This window comes from Nelumbo nucifera, chromosome 4 (genome assembly GCF_055504915.1).
Source record: "Nelumbo nucifera cultivar China Antique chromosome 4, China Antique-T2T, whole genome shotgun sequence".
In the NCBI taxonomy this organism is placed as follows: Eukaryota; Viridiplantae; Streptophyta; class Magnoliopsida; order Proteales; family Nelumbonaceae; genus Nelumbo; species Nelumbo nucifera.
This window is the reverse complement of record NC_142652.1, coordinates 63,395,931-63,420,895: the sequence shown is the minus strand read 5'-3', so window position 1 is coordinate 63,420,895 and position 24,965 is coordinate 63,395,931. Positions and strand designations below refer to the sequence as shown.

At 35.7% G+C, this 24,965-nt stretch overlaps 2 pseudogenes across 1 annotated transcript; one reads left to right on the top strand and one right to left on the bottom strand.

Annotated features, from left to right (window-relative positions):
• Positions 1-322: 322 nt before the first annotated feature.
• LOC148800621 (serine/threonine-protein phosphatase PP1 pseudogene) lies at positions 323-5,582 on the bottom strand (annotated as a pseudogene). Its single transcript, XR_016085661.1, has 3 exons — positions 5,560-5,582; positions 5,425-5,477; positions 323-1,945 (listed from the first exon to the last, which is right to left on the bottom strand). The product of XR_016085661.1 is annotated as a serine/threonine-protein phosphatase PP1 pseudogene (transcript).
• Positions 5,583-8,637: 3,055 nt separating this feature from the next.
• LOC148800620 (QWRF motif-containing protein 2-like) overlaps positions 8,638-24,965 on the top strand; it is a 29,311-nt pseudogene continuing 12,983 nt past the window's right edge.

Genomic DNA, 24,965 nt, shown 5'->3' with positions numbered 1-24,965 from the left:
GTTTTGTTTTCAGCTGCTGAATAAAGTCACTCAGTACCTGTGCCACTGCCTTCCAACCATTACCCCTTCTACTTTCTGGGAAGCAGACCACCTGCTTCTTTCTTCCTCCAAAGAATTCCTGCAGAGTTATGTAACAACCTTTTGCATTCTTTTTGCATTCCAACTCATACCTCTTTCTTCCATCAAGGTTGAACTTCGTAAAGTTCATTTGTTTACCTTTAGAACTTGCTTCTAAACAAACTTCTGCATCCATTCGATCACTTCAAGACCTTCCACCAATATTGTAATTCTCTCTGCCTCCCTAATCTTCAAGAATGAAAACTTTTGCTTCAATCTTTATCTCTTTCCTCCATTTTGCAACTTCTACAAACCTGTTCTCCATCTCTCTTCTCTCACTCATTGGAATCGGCTGATTGAGAATATGGATACTATGTTGGCGGATTGAAAGTTAGAACAATAACTTCCTTGACTCCACCCCTTCTTTTCTTCTTCATACTCTTCTTTTATTTTAGTATTTTTTTCACCAGCTTTTCTGGGTCTAGAACAGGGCTTCACCCATTCTTTTCTTCTTCATATTTCTTCTATTATTTTAATATTTTTTCACCAGTTTTTCTGAGTCTAGAACAGGGGCTCTGGCACCTACTTTTCACATTCATTTTCTTTTATTTTAGTATTTGTTCCCTATGTTTTGTTGATCTCAAATAGGGGCTCCACCCCCTTCAGTTCTTTTAAGTTCCAACTCCTAAGTTATAAGTTGTAACTCTAATAAATTGTTTTGCCTACTTGAATCAATATTGCAAGAAACACAAGCACAAAAGTGCAGAATACATAAATCCAAAGAAACTAGTTCAGAATGGGTAGAAATCCATCAACTTATTATTTTTAAATTCCATCGCCTAGGTGAGGGCTAGGTGCCTAGGTGCCCGGGCGCCCCGCCATGGTCACCTAGCCTTGCCTTGGCACCTTGGAAACTATGAGCAACAGTTCTTTTTCTTTACTTCTGTAAGTGCTTCCATGATGAAATCTAGTTCCTACTCAAACTTTGGTGGACAGCAAGCTGTATCTTTGTTTATTCATATCTATTTTTCATCATTAGTCACCCAAATTACCTTCTATCACTTTGGAAAGTCCACTACTAGATATGGAAGTTGTAGCACCCCTACTTGTCTGCCATAACTTTTAGTGAGGATTATGAATTATGCCATTCTGATGGGACCCTATGATTTCATGAAACATGCACTAATCTAGACCATGATTTGATGTTAGATGCATAACTGAAATCTATAGGCCTAGACATAAGCCGATAGATGCATATGTTAATGAAGTAACAAAAGTTGATTAAGCAAGCCAAAAGAGCCAGGTTATGGCATTTGAATCATATCTACCTGATGAGCACGGCAAATGAGATCTAGATCATGTTTTTGAAGGAATTCAGTGACCTTGTCAGCTCCAAATGTATAAGATACACCTCTGTCATTTTCTCCCCATCCTTGTATATCTTTATCAGGATCAGCCCATAGCAAATCACAGAGAAGTCCCTGATCGGGCACATCAACAGGGCGAACAATATTCCGTATCTGATCCAAGTTCTTCAAGTCAGGGGACAATCCTCCATGCATGCAAAGGATCTTGTCATCAATAAGAGCAGCCACTGGCAAGCAATTGAAGCAATCTGTAAATGTCTTCCAAAGGCGGACATTAAACCTTCTCTTGCACTCGTCCTAAAACCCATATATTCGGTTGATGGAAGTACACTCATGGTTGCCCCGAAGAAGGAAAAAGTTCTCCGGGTATTTAATTTTGTATGCAAGGAGAAGGCAAATGGTCTCTATGCTCTGCTTACCACGGTCCACATAATCCCCAAGGAAGAGATAATTTGCTGCAGGTGGGAGTCCACCATATTCAAAAAGCCGAAGAAGATCAGAATACTGACCATGGATATCTCCTGCCAAAGAGTCAAGTAGTTCAGCAATGGAGATTTCATTATTAAAGCAAATGAATGGAGCTACACTTTTACTCCACACAAGATATTTGCAGTTTAACAGAAAATGTTGTAATTGAATTAGAGAACTTGGTAAATATGATAATTATCTTTATGCATTTGCATCAGCTGTGTAGACACATGGGTAGATGCCCAACAAAACAAACAACTTGCTCCTTCCGGTACTTAATAAAATTCAAAATATGGCTGCCTTTGCTTTGAGATACTCATTACACAATCGAAATCCACAATCATTTTTCTCAAATATCAATCAAAACAATCATAAAAGCATGTAGATAATGGGAGTTGCCATTTTTGTATCTAAGATAACAGGCTTTGGAAAGGCAAACATATGCTGTTACCATTAGACAATGTCTGTTATAAAATCTGATTAATCTTAACACCTATGATGTGACACATAGGATGAAGTCAACAAAAAGATAAATGCTTAGATATGAATATTTGTCCTCTATTAGTTCTTTATTGGGTAAAAACCAACCTGGTGGAGTCTGTGGATGAGACACTGATCCTGAACATTACAGGAGTTGGTCCATGAGGGTCCCCCATGTTTCATTGATCTCGACTTGTTCAACACTTGATTGTTCTAAACATGTTCACCACATAGTTTGGCTAAGGCAAACAACATCAGGGAAAGAAAGTTGGATGCGAGTGTGAATTCACATCCAGTTAGTCTTCTTAGCTCTATGTTCCCTGCTCTCCCAGGCCATTTGAACGACCATCACCAATCTTGTAGTTCTTTCCATTGGCCCTTTACTCCCAATCTTTTCTTCTCTCTTTTGCCCTTCCATCTCCCTTTATTCTCCTTTACTTTCTTCTAAAGTTCATCATGGATCTTTCCATGCTACAAAATGGAGAAAATCTCATTTCAAATGAAGCTAAAACCTTTCCCTCCATCATATCTCTGACCCTAGTGACTCAATCTTTCAATGAGGGAGAGTAGTAGAGAAAAGTGTGAAAGAGACGTAATTACATGACATTCAGATTTTCTGCTCACAGGCATCTGATCTAATACATCTCCAAAATTATGGGATAAGTTCCTTGGAATCTTGGACAGAATAAGCATTTTTTATGGTAAAGAAAAATTCATTAAAACAAAATGAAGATACAAAAATAGGTTGTAGGGAATTACCCACAAAGGACAAGAGAACCAACAAGCATCCTAAACTCCCCATCATGACCAATCAAATAAGAACTTACATAGACTAATGGCGGTATGGCACACATAATGGGCATGGCACACTTTGAAAACTATGACCCAAATATAAGAACCATTACAAACAAGAAAAAACAAGGATTCTCTCAGACCTCTATCCAAAAACCATACTCCAGCCATCAGAATCGCCCTCATCAGGTATCAAAAATTTGTCTCCAAATATGGTTACCGGTGTCAACTAAACTCCTACCCCATTCCTCCCACCCCATTCTTTTCAATTGACCCTCACATAGTGTTCTGTTTCTAAAACTTCCCCCGATTTCTGCTCTCTTAGTTCCCCATCTTCCAACTGTTCAGAAAACTCCCCTCCTAAATATAACACTCCCAACACTTCCCTCATTTCAACTTGAGTTTCTTTACCAATGACTTTCTTCAGAATAAGCATTTTTTTAAGTGGTATATGATTATATTGCTGTAAAGCAGGGAAACTCCTACTTCATTTATAATGGAGTATTGAGATATATACTCAGATGAACAAAACAAAGAACAGAATGTACACAAGACAGCTTGCATCAGAGAGAGAGAGAAAGAGATGGAATCCCAGTTACACTGGATTGCTTAGCTGTAACCCCTGGAATTGCTGAGTCCCTCTTTGCCAGCAGATCAGGTATCACTCAGTCCTATGCATAACAACCTCTATGATGGAAGCTTTTGAGTCAAAGATCTGGCTGTAGCACTCTTTCCAGATAGCTTAAAAAAGAGTGAATTGAAGGAAAATATTTCTGTTGTGGGGGAGGGGGGAGGGCTATATAGTGCGGTCAGAAGAGGTAAAAGGCCCTGTTTCTTTCACTGTTCAAAGTAACAAGATAAGCAATTTTTTTTTTTTTTTTGATCAGCAACAGAAAAATTGAAATATAAATTTAGAATAGAAAGATGCAACTAGAGGTTGTAAAAAAAACAACAAACCCAAAAAGCCAGCCCAAATTTTCACATGAGCCCAAAACATGGGTTGTCTCTGAATTCCTTCTTTAGCTAGGCCATCTGCCATGCTGTTTGCAGATCTTCTAATCCATCTTATTTGGATAAGCATATCTCTAGAAAGCTGTTTGAAGTGCCTGAATTCATTCCTTAGCTGCCAAATTACCCCTTCCTCAGTTTTGATCAGCAACATGCCCAGTTCAGATTTGCCGCACCACTGCGGCTAACCCTACTTCCTGCAGGCGTTGGTTGCAAATTGCTCAAGGGAGACGATGATAGACCATCGTTTTGGTCCATCATCTCCCCATCTCCTTTGGTCACGTGCCTACTTAAAAGGGCGCGTGGCTTTTTAAGGTCTGGGTCCACCCGATTTAAAAAAGTCGGCCCATTCACTTGCCTAGACCCATTAGATCCTGATGGGCCTTGGCCCAACACTCTATCCCTTTGCCAGTCACGTGTTTACTTAAAACAACATGTGACTGGTTGACTAGCCTCGGTTCATTGGACCAGACTGAACCAGCTCACAGGACTGGCTTAAACCCTGAAACCTTGCCGACCTTTGTTCATTTTGTTTTGAAATTTGAACTGGAACAAGCCCGTCTCCATTTAATTCCCCTGTCACTGACTGAGCATAGGACCTGCCATCCCTCAGCCCACCTTGCCATGCAGACTTTCCCCAAGTGTTTAAATCATCATCTTTTTTCTCTTTTTTTCTTGGGAACCTCAGTTGCCTTAACTTCTCTTGTAGAGACTACACTGCCTTGCAAACCACAGAACCAAGCCTGTTTTGTCTCTTCATCTTCCTCTCTTCTTCCCTCCTTCCATAGCTGGGCTTCAATGGAGGTAGCAAGCCAAATATAAATAACACAGTTAAAATAATTCTTAATAGAATCCTCTGAAACACTGCTTAACCCAGAAATTCAAGCAATAGATAAAACGAGAAAGAAAGATCACAATATGAGACATAATGAAATTATCTTGACAGAGTTCTGTGAAACCTGAATTGAACAAAAAGGTACACTGGAAGGTCTTCTAAATAGTTACTGTGAACACTAAACCCGATGCCACTGATAAGCATTATACATCTATAACTATACTTATATGAAATTAAGCCAGAACAGAAGCATAGACTTCGGAATAGAAGGAAGAAAAAAGAAGAAAGCAAAGGTAAATAGTCCTACTGATTAGCCAATCAAAAGAACTCGAGATTTTCTTTTGAGGCAGAGAGTAAGCAAGTTGAAATCAAACTAAGCAAGTTCTCCAAACCAAAAAAAAACGAAGGTAACCTAACTAAAATCAAAAGTGAAGCCGTTCGAATCTCCATTCAAAGACAAAAAATGGAAACTACAAAAAACCAGAACCAATAGAACAGATCAATGCATTTTTCGTTGTATAAGAAATTAGAAAGAAAATAGATCAATGGAACCAGATCTTAAGAAGAGCGAGCATTATCGAGCCAATAACCTTACCCGGCGAGATTGTGAAACAAGACTCTCTTAAGAACTAGATCTGTCTAAACTTGTTGTTCAGTGCCGCAGAAAGACTGTGATGAAGAAACCAGATCTTGAAGAAGACCCAAAGAGAAAGAACTAATAACTTCATCCGGCGATCATCAGTGAAACAGGGATATGTCAAGAACTGGAATTGTGAATAAGGCCTTGCCGTTCTGTGCCCTAGGAATATCTCTGTCGGCGAATCCTTCTCACTTCAGTGCCATTGGGAAAAGAACAACAAGACACTCTTAACAGTCATAATTCACAATTTAGGGTAGGGAAGAGATCCCCTGTTTTGAAGGTAAATCAATTCCCTCTTTCGTTCACAGGTTCACTTTGATTTTTCATATTACAGGGAAGTAAAATTCAATAAAACCACTCAAAAAAAATTCAATAAAACCGCTGGTTTCTACTTTCTAGTTTCTACTTCATTGTCTTGGCACCGATTGGACTTGTTGTATCTTCTAGCTTTGGGCTGTGCTTGGATTTAACAATAAAATAAGAACTTGACCCAAGCCCACTTTACCTTTAATCACTTATCCACCAATGCATATATATGTATGTACTTTGTGTAGAAGAAATATTGTTAGTTTATATTTAATTATTTTTGTGGTAAGGCAAAAAATATTTGTTTAAGTCCCAAAATCTTCTTCGCGCATAGATTCAAGCTCATCCCAACTATATGAGTAAACTGCGTGATTTTATTTCATCAATTTTAAAATCATATCATTGTTAAATTATTGGTGCTTAAATTATTTTTTGGGTAAATTAAAAATACCCCCTATATTATGGGGTTTATGACAAAGACCCTGTACTTTATTTTGCGACAAAGACCCCTTGTACTATGACCATGAGACAAAGACCTCCTTCCATTAGCTTTCCATTGAAATCTGCCGTTGAACTTGGGATAGACACAAGATCTCAATAAATCAATGGATAATAATTAAGTAAATAGAAATAGAAATCTATGGATAATTTTTGGGTATAGGTGATTTCTCATCACCTTTTCTATACCTTGTTCTTCTTCTTTGAATAAATTTTATATTTTATTTAGGATTCTCGATTAGTACCCTGTACTTTGGGTCTAGTGCCACTTTGGTCCCCGAACTTTAAAATGTGCCAATCCTATTGTTAACAGACCGTCAACTATGTGTATCACGTGATGGCATGTGTGTATTAAATATTTTGAAAATGATAAAATTACCCTTCAAAACGTTGTTCATCATCTTCTTCTACAGAAATAACTATCCTGCTCATTATGAAAGGGCTGGAATTGAGTGGCTCTAATGGAGATGAGAAAACGTTAGGTGCATTTCATGAGCATGTGGGGATGGTGGATGTTGAATGAGTTAGATTTATCGATGGTTGTTGGAGTGGTGGGAGAAGGAGGAAAACTAGTTCTAATGGTTGATAAAGAAAACTGAATGACACTCGAAGGGCATTTGTGTCCTTTTGCATGCCACTTAACAGCTGACCAACGATAGGTACTAGGTTGGCACATTTCGAAAGTTTGAGTACTAAATTGTCGCATTTTAAAGTTCAGGGACCAAAGTGGCACTAGGCCCAAAGTACAGGGTACTAATCGGGAATTTTCCCTTTTATTTATCTTCAAAAAACAACTTTAGGAATTCCATTGATTGTGGTTTGTTTAGTATTAGAAAAAATCAGCCTTTGATCCTCATGTTCTTTAAAACTCCAAGGCAAGCTTCTTTTACTACCACATAAAAGGAGTTGTGGGTTCTATCCATATATAGAAAGAAGTATAAGTTTCTTTGTTGTTGTTAGTCATATTCGTATCTTTATGCAAGGGTAAACAACTAAGCCATTAATAAAAGCTTACAAATTAGTTTTGAATAAAACTTAGGAGTTAGGAATCAACTATCTCTCGTTCTCCTATTTTTCTATATATACTTAGGAGTTAGGAATCAAATTAATTAAGTATTAGTTAATAATACTTTTTAATCATTTAGTATTTTATAGATGTTAATTGTTTAAAATCCATTATTAGTTAATGAATTAACATGTTACATTTTATTAGTTTATAAGTTGTTATTAATATTACATTTTATTAATACCCATGATTTAATTGGTAATTTTAAATCATGAAATTATTTTTCATTGAAAAATTATCTATTTTAATTAAATTAAATAATTAATAATTTATTTATGGGTCATGGTTCTAGTATTAACTCTTTCAAATACTACAAGAAAGGTGTTTTTCTTCTCCTAAATTAATCCTATATTCCCACTTGTCCCCCCCCCCCAAAAAAAAAATGGTAGGACTCCACATACCAAAAATTGATATTTCCCATCCCACCTCATGACATCCCATAAGCTAAACATGGGAAGAGAGGAATTTTCCAAAATATTTCATAATTCCCCTTGCTATCCCACAAACCAAATGGAGCTTAACATTTTATCACGTAAATGTTTGAGATTCTATGAAATAGTGAAATAGGCTTTTTTTATCTATCGTCAAAAGGAGCCTTCTCTTCGAATAAGAGGAATAATAGAAACAAGCTAACCAGTAACTGGGTTAAGGGGTGATACCATGCCAGTCGTTACAAATTAGGTCTAGTCGAGATCAGTCTAAACTGATCCTGAGTTCTATAGGCTCATATCCTCTAACCCTTAGTATAAGAAATTTATTGGACCATCCAATCATATTTTGCCACATCATTAATATCTTTCATTTCAAAACACAGGGTAAAAGAATTAAAACTCTTCCAATGTTTCTCTTAAATATTGAAACATTCTTTCACTTTTTAAATTGGGTAAAATACTAAAATCTCCCCTGAAGTTTTTGGCAATCATAAAAACCTCCTCTACAGTTTCATTTTAACTTAACCTCTATATTTTTGAAAAAATTCAACAAATACCTCCCTTACATCAATGACCAAGAAGGAAAACATTAAAGAGATTATCATTTTTTTCAAAATACCTATTTTACCCATCTCTCTATGATCCACTCGAATACTATTCATCTTCTTCCTCACACGCATTGCAGTAGAATGGCGGTGCACTACCCCCTCCAGAAGATTGCAATAGACCTCTCCATCAAGGCACTCCGCTTACCTCCTCACAACAAGAATAGATTCAACAAAATCCAAAAAGGCTTCCCCTATTACCTTTTGAAAAGGACAATGACGTTGTTGGTTCTCAGTGACTGAAATCCTAAGAAATCACTTCTAGGTACATGTCCCCTTCCACTTCCACCTCTTTTATTTCCTCCCCTTCTTCTAGACGATGCCCACCTCCTCTTGTTTCGAGGCCCACTACCTCGACAACCGCTTCAACACCATTGTCGTCTTTGATCAAATGGTCTCAATCTGCCGAGTAGAGGTGTCCAATCGCTCCTTGACCCACCACACCACTTGCCTGATTCGACGAGGACGAGCAATGCTGCTGAAGTTTCAGTAGCTTCAAAAATGTTGTTCACTTCTACATGGAGTTTATCAGTTTCGTTTCATGGGGAATCATTCTCACTTCCGATTAATAAGATGAAGGCCGCTCCAACGCCCAATTTGAGTAATACGAGAAAGGCTACACCAGAGCGGAGGAGGACAACGCCATTGAGAGGGAAGACTGATGGTCCTGGAGGAATAGATTAGATGGAGAACTCAAAACCCATTGATCAGCAATGTTGGTTAGGCAGAACTAGAATGACAAATCCTTTAACAAGAAGTTCAGATTACATTATTGACAAGAAAAAACTCATTGGATCTAGAACTGTGGCTCGTGCATTACAACAATCAATGATTGATGAAGTTAGGAGGGCATCGTTTGATGGTAGATTACATCGGGATTCAAGCATTGTCGACTTTGTAAAGACTATTCAGCATGCAATGGATGCCGATTCCACAAACCTCCTGTTGAGGTTTGTAACCGCAGGTTTTTTTTTTTTCCAAAATTACATGGGGGTTTGTTAAATTAAAGTCATAATTCATTCTTTTCTCGGCAATCTTTCTCTGACTCTCCTTTTGTTTTCATTCCAATATTCTATTTCCAACTAAATCCGATCCTTTAAGACCTTGAGTTGATTTCTTTTTCTGGGAGGAGAACATAGGTGCATTCTCGGTCTTGAATTTTCTCTTTTGATTTGTCTGGCAAAAATTTGTTTTTTTTTTAAGAATTTGGTCTAGGGTCTTTGCATCCCCTTTTTTTCCCTTGCAAAGTTTGTATTATACCGATGAGTTGCTTTCATCCTCAGGGAAAGGACGTAAGAAAAATTGAAGACAGTAATAGTGTTCGATCTCGCTCTCGCCATTTCCGTAGTTCTTCAGGTCGCTCTCTATTCCTTCATTTCTCTTTGCCGATTCAAACCTTCTGTTGATCCCCTTACCATTGCTTTGGCTTACAGGAACCAGTTTGTAATGGATGCCAATTTAAAAAATGGGTCATTAGTTCCCTCCGACCTCACTGCATCTGATATTGAGAGTGGCTCCTTTGGCAAAACTTCTGGAGTACAGGAGCACAATGGGGTTTCTCAAGCTCAGATTGGACCTCATGGAATTAGTGTCCCTACTAGGTTTTGGCAGGAAACAAATAGCCGGTTGCGGCATTTACAAGACCCTGGTCGACGAACACTAATAAGAACCCACTAGACGACCTGCTCTAGGAACTCTTGAATCAAGTTGTTATGCGCACCCAAAAGCTAGAAAACAAGCTGTAGTTGATCAGATTAGAACCTTAAGGAAACTAAGTCGATAAAGACCCCAATCATGAAGACGCTACAAAGGTTGATCACTCCCTTGGTAAGTCAAGATATTATATTCTACCAAGAACACAAGAAGGCAAAGCTAAGTTTGCTGAAAATACCTCTATATTATTGATTGATTTTCGTGTTACATAGTTGTGGCCTTTATATAGACATGTAAACATCATTATCTTATAAAGAAACTCCTAATCTTATAAGAAAACTCCTAACTAATGATGATCCCTTTAATTTAGGAAAACAAATCTGCTTTGAAATAGAAATCCTTATAAAAGACTACAACTAATGACAACTAAGCATAGAAAAGTCAAAGTAAACCAAAACAAGACAAAACAAGCCCAACAAGCCCATCAATACATCTTAGCATGCGAATTGGGCATTTTCTTATTATGCCCATGCGCCAAGCCCATCAATACATCTTATGTCATGGATTCCCAGCTTGTTCTTCAAGATCCAAGCCTTGTTCATCGTCTTGCACATAAAGATAGGTGATTATCCTTGGTGAAGCTTTGGACACTTCCAAAACAGTCTTAGAATCTTCTAAAACAGCCTCTTTGTCATGCATTTTCATGATTAAGCCTTGTAAAGCCTCTTTCATCCTCTTTGTTCTTGCCCTAGTCATTGATTGGTCCACCGATTCCTTGCAAAGGATCTTGAGAATATTTGGGAATATTAGCTTGACCCATTTGGCCAGCACCTCGATCTCCATTAAACACTAGTTCAAGGATGACTACTCCACCAGAACTTATTTCATCCAAGAAACTATTGAGTTTTAGCGATAGTCCCATATCATCTCCTCGAGCCATCTCCACTACTGGTAGCAGGACGTTGTCAGATATCGGTAGGTTGCACCATCTTTCGTGATGAGGAGGAAACAAAGTGGCTCGTGAGGAAGCCTCAGATAGAAAAAACAAGAATAAGGAGAGCAAGAGGAGATGTAGATATGCCATTGATGAATATTGAAGAATGATAGAGAGAGGGGAGTGATGAATAGTGTTATTTCGTGTTGGTGGAGAGAGAGAGAATTAGAGGAAAATTCAAGAAGAGGGAAGGTTGGAGGTGAGAGTGCACCGCCATTCTATCATCATTGTGCGTGGTGAGGAAGAAGATGAACAATGTTTCAGATGCACATTAATACGTGAAAAGGTATTTTGAAAAAAAAATGATCATCTCTTTAACGTTTTCCGTCTTGGTCATTGACAGAAGCGAGGTATTTGATGAATTTTTCAAAAATAAAGGGGATATTTTTGCTAAAATGAAACTATAGGGGAGGTTTTAATGATTGTCAGAAACTTCAAGGGAGGTTTTTGTATTTTACCCTTTTAAATTAGACAAAGATCTCCCTTGTCACAACTATGAATATCAAAATCACCGATCATTTTTGCCCAACTAATTCTTTGAATTTTTGAAACAGAATAATTTCGTTGACTAGAGAACATAACTACATATACGAATACATACAAAAGAGTTTTAAATCTAAACAAAATGTATTACCAAGCACAAACTTCAAAACATGAAGATCAATGCCCATACTAAAGATAAGAGGGACTTACGTCTATTTCAGACCCAAACGAATATGTATTTTCTACCTCCATCATATCTTGTGATTCCCTTTTGAATTCTCTATTTCCAATAATTCAAACTCTCTCTCTCTCTCTCTTTGTTGCAATATAAGAAACTCATATATTATCACTATCACTACAATGATTTTACCTTCCTCTCAAAAAAAAATTTTTTTACCTAACTAAAAGCAATTACAGACTATCCAAAACTAACCAAGCCGTGGAAAACCAATCAAAAATCAATCAAATCAAAACTGACAGAAACGATCCAGGCATACCCAAATAAAGTAGGAAGTCAAGCCAACTCCTCTCTAAAATATAAGTAGATCAAGTCGTAGGTAAATAAAACAAATAAACGTTGATCAATCCAAACAGTCCCCCGTCTAAACAATCTAAAACAAAACAAAAAAAGAAACTTGTCTTAATCAATTTAACCCACAAGAATAGAGCTTATTACAACTCTAATCACACTATTCTTAATTAAACAAACCCATTATAACTTATACCACTGGCTGCATAATCTCCCAAATCTAAGTTAAACAAAACCAACATATTTAAAGAAGTTGGGAAATCAACTCCGCTCCATCAAAAACTGAAACCATACCTATTAAAATCAAAATAATGCAAATAAACAACGACCAATCCAAACAAACCCATTTAAACAACGTAAAAAAAACATAGAGATATAACTTGACATAAATCACATCAACCAACAAGTACTGATCTCATTACCCCCTAAATGCACAAATTTCTCTTATAAGTGCCAAACAGAACCTATAGGATCTGGAGAAGGAAGTTAAGAAGGAGTTGGAAGAATAGGTTTGATTAAGCTTAGCTATATTTGATCTCTATCAGATGGTTTTCTCTATGTTGAGTTTGATTCATTTGCATCAGGATTCGTTGGTTAGAAAGGGAATAATCTAAAATTGTTTGCATCTTATTTCGTATGGGGGCTGATTCTATTTTAGTTTTTGATTTGATACATTAGGTCAGTTTGGATAGTATTGGATTGTTTGGACTGATTTCAGCAACGATTTTCTTTGATGGCATCATTCTGGGATGCTATCGATAGCTTTGTTTGGATTTTTTAAATAAAGTGGATAATTTTTCCTATGCTTTTGCTTTATCAGTTACAGAATGATCGTTTCGGCCGACATGAAATGGTTGTGTGGGTTCCAATTTGGGTTGGCCAGATTGGCTTTTGTTAGAGCTCTGTTCTAACAGACTCTATTGGGCAGATTGTTGTAAGATGCTGAAAGTGATCGCTGTTTGTAGTTTGGCCCTAATAGTTTAATGTGTTATTCGTTAGGGTTTTTGAAGACTTTTTTGTTTATGAAATTGTTAGTTCTTTGAAATTTTTGGCAAGGAAATACCAAAACATCTTTTTTGATCCTTAGAAGCTTAAGTTAGTTGGTTTAGCATAAGGACGTTTACATCGCCAGAGTGTATTAGCTTGTATCGGATCCTATAGGTTCGGTTTGGCACTTATAAATCTGAGGGGATTTAGCTTATTTAGGGAGATATAAAGGGTATAAGAGAAAATGGTGCCTTTAGGGGGGTAATGAGCTCAGTACTTGTTGGTTGATATGATTTATGTAAAGTTATATACCTATGTTTTTTATTACGTTGGTTAAATGGGTTTGTTTGGATTGGTCGTTGTTTATTTGCACTGTTTTGATTTTAGTAGGTAAGGATTCAGTTTTTGATGGAGTGGAGTTGATTTCCCAACTTCTCTTAATAAGTTTGTTTTGTTTAACTTAGATTTGGGAGATGATGCAGCCTGTGATATAAGTTATAATGGGTTTGTTTAATTAAAAATAGTGTGATTAGAGTTGTAATAAGCTCTATTCTTGTGGGTTAAATTGATTAAGAGAAGTTTTTTTTTTTTTGTTTTAGATTGTTTAGATGGGGGACTGTTTGGATTAGTCAACGTTTATTTGTTTTATTTACCTATGACTTGGTCTACTTATATTTTAGAGAGGAGTTGACTTGATTTCATACTTTATTTGGGTATGCCTGGTTCGTTTCTGTCAGTTTTGATTTGATTAATTTTTGATTGGTTTGCTACGGATTGGTTTGTTTTGGATACTCTGTAATTGGTTCTACTTAGGTATGGATAGACTCAGTTTCATAGGAGTTGGAAGAATAGGTTTGGTTAAGCTTAGCGATATTCGATCTCTACCAGATGCTTTTCTCTATGTTGAGTTTGATTCATTTGCATCAGGGTTGGTTGGTTATAAAGGGAATAATCTAAAATTGTCCGCATCTTATTTCGTGTGGGTTAACTCTAATTTAGGTTTTGACTTGATAAATTAGGTCGATTTGAATAGTATTGGATTGTTTGGACTGATTTCAGCAACGATTTTTTTATGGCATCATTCTGGGATGCTATCGATAGCTTTGGTTGGATTTTTTAAAAATAGTGGATTATTTTTTCCTATGCTTTTGCTCTATCAGTTACGGAATGATCGTTTCGGCCGACATGAAATGGTTGTGTGGGTTCCAATTTGGGTTAACCAGATTGGCTTTTGTTAGAGCTCTGTTTAACAGACTCTATTGGGCGAATTGTTGTAAGATGCTGAGAGTGATCGTTGTTTGTAGTTTGGCCCTAATAGTTTAATGTGTTATTCGTTAGGGTTTTCGAAGACTTTTCTGGCTATGAAATTGTTCTTGCTTTGAAATATTTGGCAATGAAATACCAAAACAACTTTTTTGATCCTTAGAAGCTTAAGTTAGTTGGTTTAGCACAAGGACGTTTACATTGCTAGAATGGATTAGCTTGGATCGGATCCTATAGGTTATGTTTGACACTTATAAGTCTGAGTGAGTGGATTTAGCTTATTTATGGAGATATAAAGGCTATAAGAGAAAATGGTGCCTTTAGGGGGCTAATGAACTCGGTACTTGTTGGTTGATGTGATATATGTCAAGTTATATCTCTATGTTTTTTTTACGTTGTTTAAATGGGTTTGTTTGGATTGGTGGTTGTTTATTTGCATTGTTTTGATTTTATTAGGTAAAGTTTCAGTTTTTTATGGAGCGGAGTTGATTTCCCAACTTCTCGAAATAAGTTGGTTTTGTTTAACTTAGATTTGGGAGGTTATCCAGCCTGTGGTATAAGTTATAATGAGTTTGTTTAATTAAGAATAGTGTGATTAGAGTTGTAATAAGCTCTATTCTTGTGGGTTAAATTGATTAAGACAAGTTTCTTTTTTTGTTTTGTTTTAAATTGTTTAGATGGGGGACTGTTTGGATTGATCAACGTTTATTTGTTTTATTTACCTACGATTGACTTGGTCTATTTATATTTTAAAGAAGAGTTGATTTGATTTCCTACTTTATTTGGGTATGCCTGGTTCGTTTTTGTCAGTTTTGATTTGATTGATTTGCCACGGCTTGGTTAGTTTTGGATAGTCTATAATTGTTTCTACTTAGGTATGCATAGACTCAGTTTCATAGGAGTTGGAAAAATAGGTTTGATTAAGCTTAGCTATATTCGATCTCTACCAGATGGTTTTCTCTATGTTGAGTTTGATTCATTTGCATCAGAGTTGGTTGGTTAGAAAAGGAATAATCTAAAATTGTCCACATCTTATTTCGTATGGGCTGAATCTATTTTAGTTTTTGACTTGATAAATTATGTCGGTTTGGATAGTATTGGATTGTTTGGACTGATTTCAGCGACGATTTTCTTTGATGGCTTCATTCTAGGATGCTATCGATAGCTTTGGTTGGATATTTTAAATAAAGTGGATTATTTTTCCGATGCTTTTGTTTTATCAGTTACAGAATAATCGTTTCGGCCGATATGAAATGGTTGTGTGGGTTCCAATTTGGGTTGGCCAGGTTGGCTTTTGTTAGAGCTCTGTTCTAACAGACTCCATTAGGCGGATTGTTGTAAGATGCTGAGATTGATCGCTGTTTGTAGTTTGGCCCTAATAGTTTAATGTGTTATTCGTTAGGGTTTTTGAAGACTTTTCTGGCTATGAAATTGTTAGTGGTTTGAAATTTTTGGCAATGAAATACCAAAACATCTTTTTTGATCCTTAGAAACTTAAGTTAGTTGGTTTAGCACAAGGAAGTTTACATCGCCAGAGTGGATTACCTTGAATCGGATCCTATAGGTTCTGTATGGCACTTATAACTCTGAGTGAGTGGATTTAGCTTATTTAGGAGATATAAAGGGTATAAGAGAAAATGGTGTGAATTATGTCAAGTTATAAGAGAAATAAGGGGTAATGAGCTCGTTATTTGTTGGTTGATGTGATTTATGTCAAGTTATATCTCAGTGTTTTTTTTACGTTGCTTAAATGGGTTTGTTTGGATTGGTCGTTGTTTATTTGCATTGTTTCGAATTTAATTGGTAAGGTTTCAGTTTTTGATGGAGCGGAGTCGATTTCCCAACTTCCTTAAATATGTTGGTTTTGTTTAATTTAGATTTGGGAAATTATGCAGAGTGTGGTATAAGTTACAATGGGTTTGTTTAATTAAGAATAGTGTGATTAGAGTTGTAATAAGCTCTATATTCTTGTTGGTTAATTTGATTAAGACAAGTTTCTTTTTTGTTTTGTATTAGATTGTTTAGACAGGGGACTGTTTGGATTGATCAACGTTTATTTGTTTTATTTACCTACAACTTGGTCTACTTATAATTTAAAGAGGAGTTGACTTGATTTCCTATTTTATTTGGGTATGCCTGGTTCGTTTCTGTCAGTTTTGATTTGATTGATTTTTGATTGGTTTGCCACGGCTTGGTTAATTTTGGATAATCTGTAATTGCTTCTACTTAGGTATGGATAGACTTTGTTTCATTGGAGTTGGAAGAATAGGTTTGATTAAGCTTAGCTATATTCAATATCTACCAAATGGTTTTTCTCTATGTTGAGTTTGATTCATTTGCATTAGGGTTGGTTGGTTATAAAGGGAATAATCTAAAAATGTCCGCATCTTATTTCGTGTGGGGACTGACTCTATTTTAGTTTTTGACTTGATAAATTAGGTCTGTTTGGATAGTAATGGATTGTTTGGACTGATCTCAGCAACGGTTTTCTTTGATGGCATCATTCTGGGATGCAATCGATAGCTTAGGTTGGATTTTGTAAATAAAGTGGATTATTTCTTCCTATGCTTTTGCTTTATCAGTTACAGAATGATCATTTCGTCCGACATAAAATGGTTGTGTCGGTTCCAATTTGGGTTGGCCAGGTTGGCTTTTGTTAGAGCTCTGTTCTAACAGACTCCATTGGGCGGATTGTTGGAAGATGCTGAGAGTGATCACTATTTGTAGTTTGGCCCTAATAGTTTAATGTGATATTCGTTAGTGTTTTCGAAGACTTTTCTGGCTATGAAATTGTTAGTGCTTTGAAATTTTTGTCAATGTATTACCAAAACATCTTTTTTTATCCTTAGAAGCAAAAGTTAGTTGGTTTAGCACAAGGACGTTTACATCGACAGAGTGGATTAGCTTGAATCAGATCCTATAGTTTCTGTTTGGCACTTATAAGTCTGAGTGAGTGGATTTAACTTATTTAGGAGATATAAAGGGTATAAGAGAAAATGGTGCTTTTAGGGGTAATGAGCTCGGTATTTGTTGGTTGATGTGATTTATGGCAAGTTATATCTCTATGTTTTTTTTTACGTTGTTTAAATGGGTATGTTTGGATTGGTCGTTGTTTATTTGCATCTTTTCGATTTTAATAGGTAAGGTTTCAGTTTTTGATGGAGCGGAGTTGATTTCCCAACTTTTGTAAATATGATGATTTTGTTTAACTTAGATTTGGGAGATTATGCAGCCTGTGGTATAAGTTATAATGAGTTTGTTTAATTAAAAATAGTGTGATTAGAGTTGTAATAAGCTCTATTCTTGTGGGTTAAATTGATTAAGACATTTTTTTTTTGTTTTGTTTTAGATTGTTTAAACGGGGGACTGTGTGGATTGATCAACATTTATTTGTTTTATTTACCTACGATTTGGTCTACTTATATTTTAGAGAGGTGTTGACTTTATTTCCTACTTTATTTGGGTATGCCTGGTTCGTCTCTGTCAGTTTTGATATGATTGATTTTAGATTGGTTTGCTACGGCTTGGTTAGTTTTGGATAGTCTGTAATTGCTTCTACTTAAGTATGGATAGTCTTAGTTTCATAGGAATTGGAAGAATAGGTTTGATTAAGCTTAGAAATATTCGATCTCTACCAGATGCTTTTCTCTATGTTGAGTTTGATTCATTTGCATCAGGGTTGGTTGGTTATAATGGGAATAATCTAAAAATGTCCGCATCTTATTTCATGTGGGGACTGACTCTATTTTAATTTTTGACTTGACAAATTAGGTCTGTTTGGATATTAATGGATTGTTTGGACTGATTTCAGCAACGATTTTCTTTGATGGCATCATTCTGGGATGCAATCGATAGCTTAGGTTGGATTTCATAAATAAAGTGGATTATTTATTCCTATGCTTTTGCTTTATCAGTTACGGAATGATCGTTTCGGCCGACATGAAATGGTTGTGTGGGTTCTAATTTGGGTTGGCTAGGTTGGATTTTGTAAATACCAAAACATCTTTTTTGATCCTTAGAAACATAAGTTAGTTGGTTTAGCACAAGAACGTTTACATCGCCAGAGTGGATTTGCTTGAATCGGATCCTATAGGTTCTGTTTGGCACTTGTAAGTCTGAGTGAGTGGATTTTGTTTATTTAGGGAGGTATAAAGGGTATAAGAGAAAATGGTGCCTTTAGGGTGGTAATGAGCTCGGTACTTGTTGGTTGATGTGATATATGTCAAGTTTTATCTCTATGTTTTTTTACGTTGTTTAAATGAGTTTGTTTGGATTGGTCGTTGTTTATTTGCATTGTTTTAATTTTAGTAGGTAAGGTTTAAGTTTTTTATAGAGTGCAGTTGATTTCCCAACTTCTCGAAATATGTTTGTTTTGTTTAATTTAGATTTGGGAGATTATGCACACTGTGGTATAAGTTATAATTGGTTTGTTTAATTAAGAATAGTGTGATTAGAGTTGTAATATGCTATATTCTTGTTGGTTAAATTGATTAAGACAAGTTTCTTTTTTGTTTTGTTTTAGATTGTTTAGACGGGGGACTGTTTGGATTGATCAACGTTTATTTGTTTTATTTACCTACGATTGACTTGGTCTATTTATGTTTTAAAGAAGAGTTGACTTGATTTCCTACTTTATTTGGGTATGCCTGGTTTGTTTCTGTCAATTTTGATTTGATTGATTTTTGATTTGTTTGTCACAGCTTGGTTAGTTTTAGATAGTCTGTAATTGCTTCTACTTAGGTATGGAAAGACTCAGTTTCATAGGAGTTGGAAGAATAGGTTTGATTAAGCTTAGCTATATTCGATATCTACCAGATGGTTTTCTCTATGTTGAGTTTTATTCATTTGCATCAGGGTTGGTTGGTCAGAAAGAGAATAATCTAAAATTGTCCGCATCTTATTTCGTATGAGGACTGACTCTATTTTAGTTTTTGACTTGGTAAATTAGGTCGGTTTGGATAGTATTGGATTGTTTGGACTGATTTCAGCAACGATTTTTTTTTATGGCATCAGTCTGGGTTGCTATCGATAGCTTTGTTTGGATTTTTTAAATAAAGTGGATAATTTTTCCAATGCTTTTGCTTTATTAGTTATGGAATGATCGTTTCGGCCGACATGAAATGGTTGTGTGGGTTCCGATTTTGGTTGGCCAGGTAGGCTTTTGTTAGAGCTTTGTTCTAACAGACTCCATTGGGCGGATTGTTGTAAGATGCTGAGAGTGATCGCTGTTGTAGTTTGGCCCTAATAGTTTAATGTGTTATTCGTTAGGTTTTTCGAAGACTTTTCTGGCTATGAAATAGTTAGTGCTTTGAAATTTTTGGCAATGAAATACCAAAACATCTTTTTTCATCATTAGAAGCTTAAGTTAGTTGGTTTAGCACAAGGACATTTACATCGCTATAGTGGATTAACTTGAATCGGATCTTATAGGTTCTGTTTGACACTTATAAGTCTGAGTGAGTGGATTTAGCTTTTTTAGGAGATATAAAGGGTATAAGAGAAAATGGTGCCTTTAGGGGGTTATGAGTTCGGTACTTGTTGGTTGATGTGATTTATGTCAAGTTATATCTCTATGCTTTTTTTACGTTGTTTAATTGGGTTGGTTTGGATTGGTCGTTGTTTATATGCATTGTTTTGATTTTAATTGGTAAGGTTTCAGTTTTTGATGGAGCGGAGTTGATTTCCCAACTTCCCTAAATATGTTGGTTTTGTTTGACTTAGATTTGAGAGATTATGCAGCCTGTATAAGTTATAATGGGTTTGTTTAATTAAGACTAATGTGATTAGTGTTGTAATAAGCTCTATTCTTGTGGGTTAAATTGATTAAGACAAGTTTCTTTTTTTGTTTTGTTTTAGATTGTTTAGACGGAGGACTATTGGGATTGATCAACATTTATTTGTTTTATTTACCTACGAGTTGGTCTTCTTAAATATTAGAGGGGAGTTGACTTGACTTCCTACTTTATTTGGGTATGCCTGGTTCATTTCTGTCAGTTTTGATTTGATAGATTTTTGATTGGTTTGCCACAGCTTGGTTAGTTTTGGAGATTCTGTAATAGCTTGTACTTAGGTATGGATAGATTCAGTTTAATAGGAGTTGGAAGAATAGGTTTGATTAAACTTATATATTTTCGATCTCTACCAGATGCTTTTCTCTATGTTGAGTTTGATTCATTTGCATCCGGGTTGGTTGGTTATAAAGGGAATAATCTAAAATTGTCCGCATCTTATTTTGTGTGGGTTGACTCTATTTTAGTTTTTTAACTTGATAAATTAGGTCTATTTGGATAGTATTGGATTGTTTGGATTGATTTAAGCAACGATGTTTTTTGATGGCATCATTCTGGGATGCTATAGGTTTGGTTGGATCTTTTAAATAAAGTGGATAATTTTTCCTATGCTTTTGCTTTATCAGTTACGGAATGATCGTTTTGGCCGACATGAAATGGTTGTGTGGGTTCCAATTTAGGTTGGCCAGGTTGATTTTTGTTAGAGCTCTGTTCTAACTTTGGGCGGATTGTTGGAAGATGCTGAGAGTGATCACTATTTGTAGTTTGGCCCTAATAGTTTAATGTGTTATTCGTTAGGGTTTTCGAATTTTTTTCTGGCTATGAACTTATTAGTGCTTTGAAAATTTTGGCAATGAAATACCAAAACATCTTTTTTGATCTTCTGAAGCATAAGTTAGTTGGTTTAGCACAAGGACATTTATATCGCCAGAGTTTATTAGTTTGAATCGGATCTTATAGGTTCTGTTTGGCACTTATAAGTCTGAGTGAGAGGATTTAGTTTATTTAGGGAGGTATAAAGGGTATAAGAGAAAATGGTGCCATTAGGGGGGATTGAGCTCGATACTTGTTGGTTGATGTGATATATGTCAAGTTTATATCTCTATGTTTTTTTACGTTTTTTAAATGGGTTTTTTTGGAGTGGTCGTTGTTTATTTGCATTGTTTTGATTTTAATAGGTAAGGTTTCAGTTTTTGATGGAGCGGAGTTGATTTCCCAACTTCTCTAAATATGTTGGTTTTGTTTAACTTAGATTTGGGAGATTATGCAGCCTGTGGTATAAGTTATAAGGGGTTTGTTTAATTAAGAATAGTGTGATTAGAGTTGTAATAAGCTCTATTCTTGTGGGTTAAATTGATTAAGACAATTTTCTTTTATTGTTTTGTTTTAGATTGTTTAAACAGGGGACTGTTTGGATTGATCAACGTTTATTTGTTTTATTTACCTACGACTTGGTTTACTTATATTTTAGAGAAGAGTTGACTTGATTTCATACTTTATTTGGGTATGCCTGGTTCGTTTCTGTCAGTTTTGAATTGATTGATTTTTGATTGGTTTGCCACGGCTTGGTTAGTTTTGGATAGTCTGTAATTGCTTCTACTTAGGTATGGATAAACTAAATTTCATAGGAGTTGGAAGAATAGGTTTGATTTAGCTTAGCTATATTCGATATCTACGAGATGGTTTTCTCAATGTTGAGTTTGATTCATTTGCATCAGGGTTGGTTGGTTAGAAAGGGAATAATCTAAAATTGTTTGCATCTTATTTCGTATGGTGGCTAACTCTATTTTAGTTTTTGATTTGATAAATTAGGTCGGTTTGGATAGTATTGGATTGTTTGGACTGATTTCAGCAACGATTTTCTTTGATGGCATCAGTCTGGGATTCTATCAATAGCTTTGTTTGGATTTTTTAAATAAAGTGGCTAATTTTTCCGATGCTTTTGCTTTATCAGTTACGGAATGATCGTTTCGACCGACATGAAATGGTTGTGTGGGTTCCAATTTGAGTTGCCTAGGTTGGCTTTTGTTAGAGCTCTGTTCTAACAGACTCCATTGGGTGGATTGTTGTAAGATGCTGAGAGTGATCGCTGTTCGTAGTTTGGCCCTAATAGTTTAATGTGCTATTCGTTAGGGTTTTCGATGAATTTTGTAGCTATGAAATTGTTAGTGCTTTCAAAATTTTGGCAATGAAATACCGAAACATCTTTTTTGGTCCTTAGAAGTATAAGTTAGTTGCTTTAGCGCAAGGACGTTTACATCGCCAGAGTGGATTAGCTTGAATCAGATCCTATAGGTTCTGTTTGGGACTTATAACTCTTAGTGAGTGAATTTAGCTTATTTAGGAGAGAGGAGTTGACTTGATTTCATTCTATATTTGGGTATGCCTGGTTCGTCTCTGTCAGTTTTGATTTGATTGATTTTTGATTGGTTTGCCACAGCTTGGTTAGTTTTGGATAGTCTGTAATTGCTTCTAATTAGGTATGGATACACTCAGTTCAATAGGAGTTGGAAGAATAGATTTGATTAAGCTTAGCTATTTTCGATCTCTACCAGATGCTTTTCTTTATGTTGAGTTTGATTCATTTGCATCAGGGTTGGTTGGTTATAAAGGGAATAATCTAAAATTGTCCGCATCTTATTTCGTGTGCATTGACTCTATTTTAGTTTTTGACTTGATAAATTAGGTCTATTTGGATAGTATTGGATTGTTTGGACTGATTTCAGCAATGATTTTCTTTGTTGGCATCATTCTGGGATGCTATCGATAGGTTTGGTTGGATTTTTTAAATAAAGTGGATAATTTTTCTTATGCTTTTGCTTTATCAGTTACTGAATGATCGTTTCGGCCAACATGAAATGGTTGTGTGGTTTCCAATTTGGGTTGGCCAGGTTGGCTTTTGTTAGTTTGGCCCTAATAGTTTATGTGTTATTCATTAGGGTTTTCGAAGACTCTTCTGGCTATGAAATAGTTAGTGTTTTGAAATTTTTGGCAATGAAATACCAAAACATCTTTTTTGATCCTTAGAAGCTTAAGTTAGTTGGTTTAGCCCAAGGACGTTTACATCGCCAGAGTGGATTACCTTGAATCGGATCCTATAGGTTCTGTTTGGCACTTATAAGTCTGAGTGAGTGGATTTAGCTTATTTAGGGAGGTATAAAGGGTATAAGAGAAAATGGTGCCTTTAGCGGGTAATGAGCACGGTACTTGTAGGTTGATGTGATTTATGTCATGTTATATGTCTATATTTTTCTTACGTTGTTCAAATGGGTTTGTTTAGATTGGTCGTTGTTTATTTGCAATGTTTTGATTTTAATAGGTAAGGTTTCAGTTTTTGATGGAGCAGAGTTGATTTCCCAACTTCCCTAAATATGGTGGTTTTGTTTAACTTAGATTTGGGAGATTATGCAGCCTGTGGTATAAGTTATAAGGGGTTTGTTTAATTAAGAATAGTGTGATTAGAGTTGTAATAAGCTCTATTCTTGTGGGTTAAATTGATTAAGACAAGTTTCTTTTTTGTTTTGTTTTAGATAGTTTAGACGGGGGACTGTTTGGATTGATCAATGTTTATTTGTTTTATTTACCTACGACTTGGTCTACTAATATTTTAGTGAGGACTTGATTTGATTTCCTACTTTATTTGGGTATGCTTGGTTCGTTTCTGTCAGTTTTGATTTGATTGATTTATGATTGGTTTGCCACGACTTGGTTAGTTTTGGATAGTTTGTAATTGCTTCTACTTAGGTATGGATAGACTCAGTTTCATAGGAGTTGGAAAAATAGGTTTGATTAAGCTTAGCTATATTCGATATCTACCAGATGGTTTCTCTATGTTGAGTTTGATTCATTAGCATCAGGGTTGGTTGGTTAGAAAGGGAATAATCAAAAATTGTCTGCATCTTATTTTGTATGGGGGCTAATTCTATTTTAGTTTTTGACTTGATAAATAAGGTCGGTTTAGATATTATTGGATTGTTTGGACTGATTTCAGCAACGATTTTCTTTGATGGCATCAGTCTGGGATTCTATCGATAGCCTTGTTTGGAATTTTTAAATAATGTGGATAATTTTTCCAATTCTTTTACTTTATCAGTTACGGAATGATCTTCGGCCGACATGAAATGGTTGTGTGGGTTCCAATTTGGGTTGGCTAGGTTGGCTTTTGTTAGAGCTTTGTTCTAACAAACTCCATTGGGTGGATTGTTGTAAGATGCTGAGAGTGATCGTTGTTCGAAGTTTGGCCCTAATAGTTTAATGTGTTATTCGTTAGGGTTTTCGAATTTTCTGGCTATGGAATTGTTAGTGCTTTGAAAATTTTGGCAATGAAATACCAAAACATCTTTTTTGATTCTTAGAAGCTTAAGTTAGTTGGTTTAGCACAAGGAAGTTTACATCGCCAGAGTGGATTAGCTTGAATCGGATCCTATAGGTTCTGTTTGGCACTTATAACTCTGATTGAATGGATTTAGCTTATGTAGGTAGCTCATTTTAATAGGTATGGTTTCAGTTTTTGATGGAGCAGAGTTGATTTCCCAACTTCTCTAAATATGTTGGTTTTGTTTAACTTAGATTTGGGAGATTATGCAGTTTCTGGTATAAGTTATAATGGGTTTGTTTAATTAAGAATACTTTGATTAGAGTTGTAATAAGCTCTATTCTTGTGGGTTAAATTGATTAAGACAAGTTTCTTTTTTGTTTTGCTTTAGATTGTTTA